This window comes from Arachis hypogaea, unplaced genomic scaffold (genome assembly GCF_003086295.3).
Source record: "Arachis hypogaea cultivar Tifrunner unplaced genomic scaffold, arahy.Tifrunner.gnm2.J5K5 arahy.Tifrunner.gnm2.scaffold_22, whole genome shotgun sequence".
In the NCBI taxonomy this organism is placed as follows: domain Eukaryota; kingdom Viridiplantae; phylum Streptophyta; class Magnoliopsida; order Fabales; family Fabaceae; genus Arachis; species Arachis hypogaea.
Window position 1 is genome coordinate 50,646 of NW_027255450.1, and position 14,318 is coordinate 64,963.

A 14,318-nucleotide genomic window follows, 5' to 3' on the forward strand; every position below is an offset into this window, starting at 1 on the left:
GTCCTAATCGTCGTCTTAGTCACTTTCAGACGAACTAGTCTTCTATCTATTGGAAAAGCCATTGTAGGACCTTTTTTCGAGCTCTAAACAGTACTTAAATTAAAAAAAAAGTATCTCTCGATAGAAGTCAATTTTAAGCCATTCTAGCTCGATTCCTTTCTTGTCTTTAAGCTCGATAGCTAGTCTTCCATTAGCATTCTCAGGAATGAACCTGACCCTCTAGGAAACTCTTGCCACTCATCTGTGGAGGGAACGGGAACTCATTCTATCGACTGAACCGCCCCTAGGTGAAAGTATTAGTAACTCATTGATTGCAAGAACCTACATATTGGCAAACATACTCTATTTGCAGGTCAGATGTCGCATTAACTAATTCTCCGAGGCTCACTTTTGTTGCACGGCCGTAGTAGCGTATTCGATTCACCCAACATGCCCTTGTCTCCGCTGCCCAAGTCTTGTCTTGAAGAGCCTCTAAAAAGGTCTTCTCTCTGTTGGACAACCTTCACGAGCCATGAAAGCTGAAGAGACCAGTCCTTCCTTCTTGCCCGATCCCTGATGGTCCCTGTTGAAGTCATTGATATTGATCGCAGCCATGTCCTTCTATAGAGTTGAATTAGCGCCCAATCTCTTGCTTTGATACGGCGATAGAATGGTTTGTGGTTAACACACTTTCTTGCCTTCCATCCTCCTCCCCGCTCTTACTGGCGCAGGAGCACTCTAATACGACAAAGAATTAACCTCGCCAAGTCAGACTCTGGTACTCTCTGCAATCCTTGTTACCGGCAAAAGCCACAGAAGTCAGACAGAATGAGGCAGAGGAAGTGATAGTAGATAATATCCTTGGCAGTTCGGTCCGAATTGAATTGAAAGCCTATGTTATTGTTATGTATTATGGGCTATTTGCCTTGGTTTAGGGGCCAGATTCAGAGCAAATCACTAATGTCGAAAGTATCGAGGCGTGGTTGGGACTTCTTTCAAATTACCGTAAAGGAGAAATTTCTTTTTCAGCCAACTGACGTAGGGGAGCTTTTAAGCCAGTTACCGAAAGTTGTTTATTAAACTGCATTCTAGCAAGTTCACCTATTGTGAATAACGTAGGTCTTTACCGGCTATTACCGCATTGGGGGCATCCCCTTCTATTGAATCAAAAGGAGAATCTTATTATACTTAGTGAATTCCTTATGCCCGGAATCAATACACAGAATTGAGCCTCCCTTTAGACCATGCCACTCTTTCAAGTGCCTTACTTTCGGGCATTGGAAATAGCCTTAGTTCCAGCGGATCCAGTCATTCGAATCGACTTGAGTTCTGTTCTCACTAGGCTTGAGCATTCCATAAAATTCAAATAAAGAAGGGCGGACAGGTGAATGCTAAAATGCTTCTTCTTCGCCGTTCTTTACAACAGGAGCTGCTTCCTAATCGACATCGGTCAGCACCTTGCCCCCTACCATGACAGAACTAGAGAGCCGGTCTTTTTTCCCGCCCTGAAAAGAGTCAAAGTGAAATAGGGAGGGCCGTTACGGTAGACTTGGATGAATCTCAATCCGAATGAGTGACCAGATGCCTATAAGAGGTGGATGCGTCTTTTCTAGACCCATCAGAAGCATGAGAGAAGAAGTGAGCCTCCCTTTAGACCATGGCCGCTAGGGACGAGAAGTCATTGACGCTTTCTCAGAAGGGAACAAGCAATGAAGACAGGAGTCTATACCAGACCCGAGACTCAGCAAGTTGAAACCAAGAATGGATTTCAAAGGGGAAGAAAGATTTCACTCGATTCAAAGGCACACACACATTTAGCCGATTAGAAGGCTTCGAACGACAGACGGAAGACTTAGAGGGAGGGCGTAGGTACGGAGAGAATTCCTCTGATGGGGATTCATTCCCTGCAGGACTACATTCCCGAAGGGAGATTCAGAGCTATTGGAAAGCTAAGAGCCGGCCGCACATTCGCTCTTCTGGAACATGCAAAGAAAAATAAGTCCTTTCGTCGGGGTTGGGAGAGAGGGTAGACTAAGTAAGAGAAAAAGAGGAGGGAACCTTAGCCAACTAAGAAAGTCCGAAATGGTTCTCCACCTGTAACATCATAGACTGGCTCTACGATTTAGAAGACTGGAAGGCTTGGGCCCTATCGTAGGGGTGAGAAAGCAGAACTCCTACTCTTCCTAAGACTGAGGCGAAGAGAAGCAGGGCGGAAGCTCGACCATCCATCGGCTTCGGATTGTTCTTTTGCTAAGGAATCAAAGTCAAAGTCTGGCTGTGCCCGAGCAAGGGCTTTATATATGATATGCAATTTCTTGAGTAGCCAGCACCTTCGATTGAAAGGGGAAGAGTTCCTTCTCTGCATTCAAAGGCGAAAAGCCACTCAAGTTAGAGGAGCTGTTTTCCACTCTTAACCGTTGCACACGAAAGAGGATCGGAGGCCCCCTCAACCTCTTAATCAAGGGCTTTTGAAAGCGCCCCATCTACATCTATGTCAGCAGCATCAACCGGGACTATATCAATTTACTATTCATACCAGGTCAAAGGAAAAGACCAACGACTTGTCTAAAAGAATCAAAGATCCACGAGCATCTTACAAACGCAATTTATTGATTAGTGATTAGCGATCAGTCTACCAAAAATCAAGCTAGTCCTATGCTCGGTAAAGGAGCATGAAGGCATCGGGGGAAGAGCTCAAAGCCGAGGAGAGCCTTGTGTCCCCCCATTATACACAAGTAGAATGGAAAGGGCCACTCTGGACGGGTGGCACCATCCTGCCATTCTAGGAGACTTACCTAGCGATCGCCATGAAGATGCTTAGTTGGACTTTGATTTTATAAGGCTTCTCCGGCTCTAGCTCTTTTCTTCTTATTAACTGGATTTTTTTAACTGCTGGTACCATACCTTTATTTACTGGAGACCTCTCTTGGTAAGTCAGCATGAAAGGCTATGGAATGTCTTAATGCTAGTCGAGGCAATGAATATTGTGTATAGATCTATCCCGTTGTCCAAGAGTAAGGCTTTCGCTCCCGGGAATACCGGATAGGGCAAAGCCCTTGAAACTCAATCCTGTTTGTCAAATGCAGGTTTCGTGAAGTGCTTTACTTCAAGAGAATTTCTTTTTCTCTTACTTTTTTTTTCAAAGAAGATAGGGTTTCGGTTGGCATTCGGCGTAAGCCCTTTCCTCTTATCTGTTGTTATCTTACCTTAGTAATTTCTGTCCACACCCACGCACAAAGAATAGGCTGTGAATGTCCTCTTTTCTTTTCAGGAAGAATTGGGATTTACCAGGAATGAGAGCAGAATGAGCAGCCTAACGACGTACCTTCAACTCGCAACTCGAAAGGCTAAGCCAATAAGAGAGAGTCCTTCCGTGTGAAAGAATTGGATCTTCTCTTGTGAACGAATCCCCTGCTTGGCTGTTTTCAGGAATAGAATTGGACATGGAATGCGCTCTTACTTCATCCGAGAGGCCTGTCCTCGTTCTAGTAGTGGGCAAATCCCCTGTTCTCTTTGAAAGACTAGGCTGTGGGACTGATGACTCGGCACTCTTTTCAATGGCCACTATGCTTAAAAATTAGCTATTGCTATTTTTTGAACCCCAGATTCCCCGCCCTTGGAACGTGGAACGTCTTTGAGGAGAAATCCTTTCCTGAAGTTCAACAAGCTATTGGAAACCAGTAGGCTATATGACGTAGCAGGGACCAATCATACCCAGATCCGGCCCAAGCGGACACGGTGATTAGACGTTGAGCGGAGCTCTTCCTGCGGTCTCACAGGCTCTTGCTTCCTTCACCTTACGGAAGATGGCAGATTGGAATGAGACCGTTGTGGCTCCTGGCTGTCAAGAGGCTAAAGCCCTTGCGAGAACCTTTCATCCGAGTCTCAAACAAAACCATTACATCTTAAACAAGAAGACGATAGGCGAATGGGAACCCCATCCAGGTGATATGCAGATAGACATTCCGCCCCTATCTGCCGGCTATAGGTCACGAACTATAAGACCAAGGAAAAGCAACTCTGTCTGGTATCGGTAACGATTAACATATTCTTTTGATTGATAGAGGGGGAAGCAACACTGGAGTGCAGTGCCCTATGAAGAAAGAAGGGTCGAAGCGGAAAAGAGATAAGGTATAGCGGAAGGAAAGACGTCAATAAGAGCCGGACACAGCAAAAGAAAGCAAGCCTAGTCTAAAGGGAGAGAGAGCTGAAAGTGATAGGTACGAAGTGAAAGAGCTAAGCGTATAGGGGCGAAAGCTGACTCGTTTTAATGAGCGAGGGACAAAAGAAGCCTCACTCGACTGTTATATATCTTAGATAAGGTATGTCCGTCGGGAGAGAGGTGAGAACCGGGAACTAATTCCTTCAATTCCCCCGGCGTAGAAACTCGACCGTTTCCCCGCCTTTCTTTCACCGCTTAACCGCTTGCACCTATATCAAATGAGAGCGTACGCGAGGCGAGTCCGTCTTTAGCCTTCCCATCCCCTTATGTTATCTATACTTTTTGGTTAGACCGCTTCATAGTATTCTAGTTTGTTTGACCGCGTATTTCGTTTGAAAGCTTCCCCGTAATTAGTCTTTCCGGCTTGGAACAATGTATGAATGACAGCAACTAGCTCTGCTCTCAGTAAGAAGGGAGACGGCGCCTTTCCAAGCCCTTTCTAGTCTGCGCTTGAGTTTGATTGCAGCTAGCGCCGCGCTTTACTAAGAAGATAGAAATTTCTCGCTTCTTTTGTTTGTTTGAGACCATATTAATTAAGGCTTTCTTCAATCGGCAAGGGATGGATCGGAAGTCTGATAAGGCTTTAAGAGATAGGGACTGCCGCGGTAAGAAAGAGTCACTCAGTGAATCAGTGGATCACACACTTGTTGGAGACAGGGGCAGGCCTTACTATTGAAATGAAAAAGTATACAAGTGTTGAAAGGGTGAAGTATGGGGACAACGGTAACGTGAGGAATGGGATCCCCAAAGCGACCCGCCCTACTAAAAAAGTTCGCAACCAAGGGACATGCCGAACACCTACCTTTCCAACTAAGTCCAACGTTCATTGACGATGCGTTCCGTCGTCAGCAAGCGGTGGCCGACAAGGCCCTTTTCCCTAAATATCTTGGGAAGCGAAGCGCAGGCTTTCTGATTCAGAGAGAAAGATAGAAATCGAAAGGCAAAGAGATAGGCAAGCCAAACCAAATAAGGAATGTTTCAATCTTTACCTCTTTTTGTAAGCCGGCAATCATAGGGTAAGCCCATCTCATGGAGAAAGTTTACATGTTGGGCCAGGCTAGTTTGCTTCGATGGTAGGAGTCCACGCAGTGAGGCAGCCATTTCCAGAGTGAGCGCCATTGAAGGACTGGAAGCAAGCTTCACACCTTCCACAACGGCATGGTGGTTATTCATGGCCTTCAAGCTTTCATCGCTCCGTTTTCTTGCGACGTGGAGAGGATGACCTCGCTCTCGTTCCCGTTCCATCCAGATCATCGTTCTGGTCAACATATTAATACTTCCGGCTCGGTGCAGCCTGCTATCATGCGCCTGATGCTCAGAGATGCCATGCTCCGTAACAATGGCTTCAGCATCCTAGCCCTCCCTAGAAAGGTGAAGTACGCCGAGCTTGTGACTCTTAACAATATGACGGTCTTCGCCGTTGACGACCTTTCGATCTTCTCCGGTTCTCACTCTTATATCAGCAACGTCAGGTTCCACATTGTGCCAAACCAAACCATTTCTTGTGGATCGCGGATCTGGAGAAGCTTCCGGCGGGGACTGTTCTGCCGACATTGGAACGAGGCCAACCGCTGCTTATCACAACCTCCGGTGCCGATGAGGATTAAGGTGCCGGACGTCATCCGCAACGTCAAGATCGTGGTGCACAGTGTGTACTTGCCATTTCCACATATATTAATCCTGTGGCTGCGGCTTACGACAGTATCCTAGGAGGATCAGAAGTCTCAGGAGGAGATCAGACGATGGAAGGAACGTGTGCTGCTCCGGGTGGGCATGGAGGTTGTGGTGAGTCCCCGATGCCTCAGGTCAAGCCAATGGTGGAGATCGAGGATCACCATGGCCTGTAATTAATCCTGATTGTATTCTCCTTCAGATGACCAAAAAACCAACCAATACACATTAAATTACTTAGGTAATTACCAAGAAGGCTGACTCTTTCTCTTTCATTGAATCCTCCCAATCGTTTAGAAATTCAATGAATACCAGGGTCTATAATACCCAAAAGAACGGACTCAAAGCGCCCTACCTTACTTATGGGTCCACATTCTCAATGAATGCCGAAACGACTGCCCTAACATCTATTTCGTCAAGGTTATAGTCTAACTACTTTAGCATAAGCGCGGCCTTCCTTATCATTTGCCTCTCAAATGAGACCAAATGATTACACATTTTTTTTCCTCTATGTTCAGATTTTCCACTAAAGGAATATATGGGAAAAAAGCCCCATCCGAAGAAGGGGAACTGGCTGCTTCGTTTAGGTCTGGCAGAAGAAGGAGTTGGTATGGTGATGGTGACAATAACCTTTTCTCATAAGAAGTGGAATTGCTTGATCTTAAAGGGGACCCTTGATGTGACTAAGGCAGCTTTACTGTAGGTGTGAAAATGGAGGGGAATTCTATTGGGCTGAAGGCAGGTGACTTTGGGTTAGTGTTCAGTGACAATGGTAGCTAACATTACATGAGATGCGGTTGGAAGCGAGGCAGCAGTCTTTCTATGTTTTCCACTCTAACGAAGCTTCTCTGGGTGAGCTTAGATGACCCGAAGCAATGACCAACTCAATTCTCTCCGCCCTTTGCGGAGGAGTTTCTTTTTCTTAAACAGTCCCGTCTCGAACCGGAGGCACCCACTAGTAGTAGGGGGAGCCCATAATTGACCCGGGTAGGCGAGCTTCACAGCTAGGGGCTATAGTTACCAGTTTCTAGTTACTTAGCGGGTATTCCCCAGCACGGCTTATGCGGATCTCTCTCTCTACTACCAGGGAACGGGTTAGAATCCCCATCGCTGGAGAAGGAAGAAGTGTGAAAGCAATCAAGCCAAAGCAATACTTATTCCTTCAACGGTAAGAGCTGCAGATGAAATAGCAGTGGTTATGCCGACATCTACTCAAAGAAGAATAGTATTAGAGTCAAGACCGGTGCTATCCCCTTCCCCTGCTACGCTTCCTTACTCAACAATCAAAGAAGCATTTTCGATTCCCCGATCCACTCTCGTGCTAACATGCTAACAGCGGTTTAGGTAAGCCAGGGGCTAAGCGGGAATGCCCTATCTAAGAGCCTACTTCCTTCTGATCTCTCTGCTCTTGGGGATTCATCTCTACCTTTTTCATAAAATGTAGTGGCCAAACCAGATAGTCCATTTCCTCTCTTTTCTCGCTCCTCAAGAAAGACGGCTAGAAACTTCCTATTAGGAATGGCTTCCTCACTTGTTTGATTTGAAATGGCACGATGCTTAACACATGTAATTGGAGTATGTTTCGGGGCTTACAGAAGCTCGTGCAAAGAAGATTTATAGGAGAGAAAAGGGGATTCCGGTATATCGTATAAAAGAGAAAGGATTCATTTAGGAGCGCTCTTTTCATCCAACTCGAAATATCGTAAGAGAAGAAAGATCGTAACGTAAGTAACTTAGCGCTAAAGCACGCGGCGGAGATCCGCAAAAGGCTTCGGACTTGCCTTGGGACTTAGTTGGACCAAAGCGAGGTCTGGAGTCTCGAAAAATGACCTTACCAAACTGATATTATGAGAAATACTCGTGCGAGACTTTTTAGATATTTGCTTCCCTTTATTTCTTTAATAACTTCACAGTTTTTATTTCGTTTTCTAGGATCAGAAAACAGAATGATAAAACTAGTGCTTTTGGGAATCGTGATTTTAGGTTTGATCTTCCTGTTTCATTATTTTCATAGAAGGTATGGCTCTCGACTTTTATGTATTATGCTTCTTTTTTTCACCTCCCTCTTTTGCTATTCTATCCGTATCTATGTAGTTTCGGATATTGGTTTTTTATTCTCTGATGTGTTGACAGTGTTTATGGGCACTTGTGCGGTTTTGGGGTCGGGTGGTGAAGTGACTCCCCATTCCGAAAATATCAAAGCATCCAGCTCGGAAGCTACGAGCCTAGGCCAAGTGCCGAACAGGAATGATGCAGGCCCTTCTAATCCTGGGCTAGACATTGCTCTACATGGGCGAGCCCTCCCCTTTGCCGTATCTTTTGCCTTGCGGAAGGTGGGCCTAAGAGGGGGACTGGCCTTAGCAATAGGAGGTGCTTTACAAGCACTAATATATTCCTACGATGACATAGGTATGTCTGTGCTACCCACGGGATCGGATTCCACTTCTTCGGGCACATCAAGCTCTAACCCGGGTAATCCCGTTGTACCCCCTATTGATCAAGGTGTACACGGCGAAGTTCAACAAGATACAATTTGGGATGCAGTAGACGCTGAGGAAAGGAGGAAGGAGGCAGAACTCCGTAACTCCAAGGAATGGAAAGAAAGTGAACGTCACCTGCTCAAGGTGGAAAACGTAAAAAAAGCCATAGGACAACGAGCGAAGGAAATCGCTCAGGAAAGGGGATTAACCCCAGGACGCTGCGAGGCAGTAGAAGATGCGGCAAAATACATAGCCGAAGATGTTGAAGAGGTCCCCGAAAAGCAACAAGTACACTTCCTAGTAAACTTAATGCGAGACCTTAATAATCCCAACAGCGAGCCGTGGGAGCGCATCGAAGAGGAGGTGAAAAGATGGCGCTCATGGGAGGATTAGGGTCGACCAACAAACAGAAAAGCAGTAGTAACCGAACAGATATTTACTAATATTTATCTGCCATTGCTAATGTAAGGAAATGATACGACTCTTTCTTTTTCTATATATATGGGTCCGCGCAGCATTTCCACGATATCGTTATGATCAATTAAAAAAAAAAAGAAAGAGAAGGCCAATGAAAAGAATAAAAAGCGTTAGGAGAAGACATGAGTACTCAGCGGGGATAAGGGATCCCCCCCCGGTCTCGCTGGGTAATTATAGTTGTTAGGTTGAATTACGATATGGCTTGCTTTTTAGGGGGTAGAATTGAGTAGCAAGCTATCTGTTCTCTACAGCAAAAGTAGCTCAAGCCAAAGGCAACAGCGAGGCCCCTAGTCCAAAAGTCTAATAGCATAGGAAAAGGCACTTGGGCTAGGGGGAAAGAAGAGCGGGTATGAGGGCTTCTTTCACTTAACAGTTTTGTAATATATTAAGCCATTTCCAAAGGCCAGTCATTCATCTGATGACAATACGACTAGTCGCCGACCTTCTTTCCTTCTCATCGAGAGAAGCCGGTATCTAAACCACTCAAGGCGTTGCACTCTGGGCGAACACTCGAAGAAGAAGCAATAACCGGATAATCGGCTAAGAAAGGGTTAGGGAATCCCAAGTAAGCTAGAGTAAGCGTGGGATATTAAGTATATTAAGCTAACCTGCCAGCAAAGAGTTAGCCATTGAGTGAGTCCTTCCCGGGTGAGGCAGTTTATAGAATAAGTAATGTGATATGAAAGAGAGCTCTATAGTCAAGCAGGCTTCTTTCAAAGAGTAATGGGTTTCCGAGAATGCCTAGGTACTGGACTGAGACTAGTGACTGGGCAACTAATTCCAAGTTAGACTAGCCAAGCGCGGCGACGAGGGTGGTGCTCTTGTTGAAGAAAAGAGAAAACTTGTTTTGTTTGACCTTCTTCCTGGGAAAAGCCTGACGTGAACTCCGAGAAAGAATGGAAGATCTTCTTTTAAGCATATCTATTCAATCAAAGACATGGCCACAGACCAAAGAAACAATGGTGCGGGAGTCTCGCTTGCATTCTTTCTTTGGTCTTGAAGTACATCGTTAAGCTAATTCTCTTTTTGTTAGCCAACGCAAATAAATATGCAGTTTCTCTTTTGACTCGGGCTCCTATGGCAGACGCTAAACCTTATTCAACGAAAATGGCAGTTTCTGATCGGCTTAAAAAGGATACTGGAGAACTGTTCACCGATCCTACCACTTATCGTAGTATTATTACTTCTATTTTAAACTACTCCGAAGTTATTGCACTTACAGAAGACCAATTCAACAAGTGCTAATGCAGTCGGTCACATCTTTTCTGTCAGAGACAGCAGCAAATTCAATGGCAGCTGATGCATCAATAGCAGCGGACGCATAGTATAGGAAAAAGCTTCTCTTCTCCTTTCTGAGCTTGCCTGGTCTTTTTCGCCTTTCTTAATGAAACTGATTCAAGCATTCGTTCAGAGTCGACAACAGCAAGAAGTGAAATGGCTTCTGGTTCAATGTACGCTATCTTGCCTAGTTCAATCAATGGCAGAAAAAACCTTGCGAGAACCTTTCATCCGAGTCTCTTTTGCTCTTTATTTATGGTTTCAGGCATCACTTTGCTTAACACATCGACTTCGAAGTGGGATAGAGATAATGAGCTCAGTGAGCTACTGGCTCTTACATCCCGAACTTATGGATACCCGTACTTACAAGGATTCTTGGTAGTCATCTCTTTCTGCTTTCCTTCTTTCCTCTTACCAGATGGTTGTTCGCTACAGCCTTGAAGTCTCGCTAGCCTCTCCTGGCGCATGTCGGGAATAAGGGGGACATACTACCACCTATTGATAGATCAGGATTGGAACCGGAATGCCCTTCTTGGTTAGTTAGGGATTTCCAAATTCCTATCTTTCTTTACTAGCAATGTAGTGCCAGACTTCTGAAATGTCATCGATCGCTGGACCAGCTATTTAATCTTTCATTTCTGGTCTCTTGTCTTTCCAGCAAAAGAATTGAATTTCGTCTACGAATATCAAAGTATGTTCTCACGAATCATTAACTAGAAATCTCATAAGAGAAGAAAAGAAGAAAAAGCTTCTGGTTTACTGTCTTTCTTCCATTCAAGTCAGCAAGTGGATCGAGAAACCACCGCCCAAGGGTGCTCATAGAGCCGGTCCCCGTTTGCCTAAGATCCTATTATGAGATTGGAAGAAAGTAGAATAACATTCTAGGACCAACGGTCAACTGTAGGTTGAAGGTCCAATAGGTAAGTAATTACCCACTGAACATTAAACATACAGTGGACACTCCTGACTGAAGACCATTCACCACAAGGATGAAGGGTTTTCACAGCCTAGTCATGGACAGAACCGAGAAACCTTTGCTATATGCTTCCGCATACGCTTGTATAGAGAAGGATTTCCCGCCTACCACTGCCCTCAATCACTTGACTCCACCGGCCTGCCACCATTAGGACACCTTAGTTAAATATCTAAGGTTAATACTGATTTAAGTAATCAATATCCCAACAGAGTAACTGGATCCCCACTGGTAACCATGGACTTTAACATCCGGGGATACCAACAGATTCCAGCAGAAATAAAACCTCTCGGTACCTTGCAAAATGCTTGGTAACGGGGAGAACAAAGCTATTCCATACTTAGAAGAATTCTAAATATGGAATGGCAGTTCCCCTCGGATGGTCAATTCATCACTTGGGTTACAAACCTAGTATGAAAGACCAAACCCGAGATTGGGGGTTCATTTCCAGGTCGGCTCCCAGGTACTTTCTTTTAACCAGAGGAGTACCAGAGATGTCTGGTTGATAGACCGGTTAGAGAGAGGGATGAGACTTTAATCTCACACCAATCTTTAAGACTAAACCAATATCTGGTTGTAGTATTACAATAGATGAGAATGTTGGCCCGGGTTTTCCCCGGAACCCAAACAATAATAAACCACTAGAACACACAGCCATGATAGGTGAAGTCAAACCAGGCTATCACCCATACCAGTCTAACCTCCTTAGATAACATCTAAGGGTAGGTAGGAGAATGACACGGGGAATACCAGACCGGGTCAAGGATACGGATACAAGGATGGAAGTTGGCTCTTGAGTCGCAGCACTCAGATTAACTTTGAGTGCCAACGGTACACTGCTTTATATAAAGGGCAGTAAACAAAAGCCAAAACAACCCGGCGGAACTGTATCACAAAACGCACGAAGTTACAGCCGCAAGGCAGACTTCCCATACATACTCTATCTACTAAATTCTTACGGAATGATGAAACCTATTCTAGAGCAATCCCTTTCTCCGTACCAAGGTAAGGTGCTATTGTAGTCTACCTATAGATCTTCGCTTCCTCTCTCTATCGATCGAGTGACTTTCACTTCCTTCCCCCAACCATTAAAGGAAAGGGTCAAACCGATCTCATAGACCAAGGTACATGTACGCTAAGGCCAATTCCCTTCCTTATGGGGCAATATAAGCTCATCTGCTAGGGGCCCCTCTACTATAGTAAAGACCCGCTATTTCTTTACTGGTACCGGGAGGTCTATTCCATAAAATGCCTGTGAGCAAGCACTTTCTTTCCTAGGGCTAAGTCTTTCGATAGCGGTCCAGGCGTGCAATTGTTTAGCCTTTTAGAGTTGTCCCCAAGGATCTTTCTAGTTGCTTCTTTCCTGTACTAAGTATACTCGGTTCGGAGTGAGCTTGCATATGGTTGTAATAAGTAAAGAGAACAACCATTGAGAAAGGAATTGATACTACAGCTTTGTTGCTTCGGTTTAGCAGTCCGCGTTAGCAAGCAGTCCAACTATGGCTATGGGAGGATCCCTTATGCAACTGTTTTCAGTAGGAAAAACAAACCTATATGTTTTTTCCTAAGCTAAGAGTGAAAAGGTACTGGTACAAAGATCTTAGCCTTTCAAAAGAGATGTGCGAACGCTAGTCCTGACTTGAGCTTAAGGTACAGGGGTTCAAAATCTTCCTTTTTCGAGGGTCGAGCCATAACGGATTGATGTGGCGTAGCGGCGACTGGAATCGATCTGAATGAAGCTTCAAGCGTAGTTCTGGGGCTTCTCCTATACCCCGCCTATATGGAGGAAGATTAGGTGGGGAAGGTCATAGTGAAGTCAGCAAGCTGGAAAGTAGCCGCCCCTCTTTGATTGTGCACAGCCCCTGCCACGAGACACCTAATCGAAGACGCGCCTTCCTCTCATCTTTTTGATAATTCAACATCCAGTTCATAGAGAACTGCCTACTCCCACCTCGACCGATAAAGAGATCTAAGGCTTCTTTGAAGAAAGTAAAGCAGGAATAGATGGCCTGCCCCTAGCTCAGTAAGCAAGTGCTACAAACCTTTGAAACTTTTGAAACTAGAGTAAAGGTACCCAGGGACAAAAAATGCTAGGTTGTGAGGAAGTGAATCGGTTCTTACCTGACAGTTCCTAGAATTGGACAAAAGGGTTTTGCACGTGAATCAGAAAAGGAAGAATAAGATCTTGTCGCAATTGAATCCGTAACTGCAGCTATGGAGTCTGCAGTGGGAATAAGCGCCTAGAAGAGAGCTTTTGCTGGCTTTTTCTTACTATGCTATGAGGATGGATGTAGATAGAAGTCGTCTCTTGGCCAGGGAATTAGCAGAGCAGCTTCCACTCCTCCCTTCGATAAGCTTCCCTTTTTGGGCACTGGACCTAGTTACCGCTCCATGGGAACATCTATAGATTCCGCTATCGGGAAAGTCAGGCATGGAATCACGCTAAGGTAAGGTTTCTAATCCATCTAGAATAGGATCTACTCTATCTATTTGATTTTCCACTTCTGCCTGGCTGACTGAATAAAGAAATGGAACCATAGCTAAGACTGATCGATGAACCTTCTCTCTCCTTGATCTGTCTAGTTCTATTTTGACTAATCCGAATCTGTGGACTGAGTGAGTAGCTAACTCAAATATTCGATTTTAGGATATAGGAGTGGGGCTATTCTTCGCACCGAGAAAATCTTTTGTGAATCTCGTTATCTCCACGGGCGCTGGGTTAAGGGCAGAATCACACCTTGGGGAAGCGCTACGAAAGGGAGCTAGCTAAGGCAGCTACTTGAAGCTATACTCAAAGAAGGCCTACGCTTGACTTGTTCCTCCATTTGATAGTTCCGTTCCAGCTAGCGAGAGCACTACTTCAGGATAGCACGTGTTACAGGATTGACCTCACTTTGCCAAGTTTGAGGCTCTTCTTCTTTTGATTCTTTCTTCTTTCTGTTCGTTCACCTGAGCGAATTCTTTACTTGCTTTCGAGCACTTGGTCTGGCCTATTTGCTGTTAGAAGGGAAGCCTGAGCACAGTAGCAGGTAAAGAGAGAGGGATTGCTCGGCAGGGAAGACGGGAGAATATCCAAACCCGAATCACAGACAGGCACTCGACTCTATATACAAGAAAATAGTGAACTAAGGGGATCACAACGGCGAAGGGGGCCAATCGAGGAGACTGGAGGAGCTGGATGCAGCGATTCGGAAGTAGCGAATCGTCTTCTTTTAAGTTTTTCAGGGGAGTGGCTATC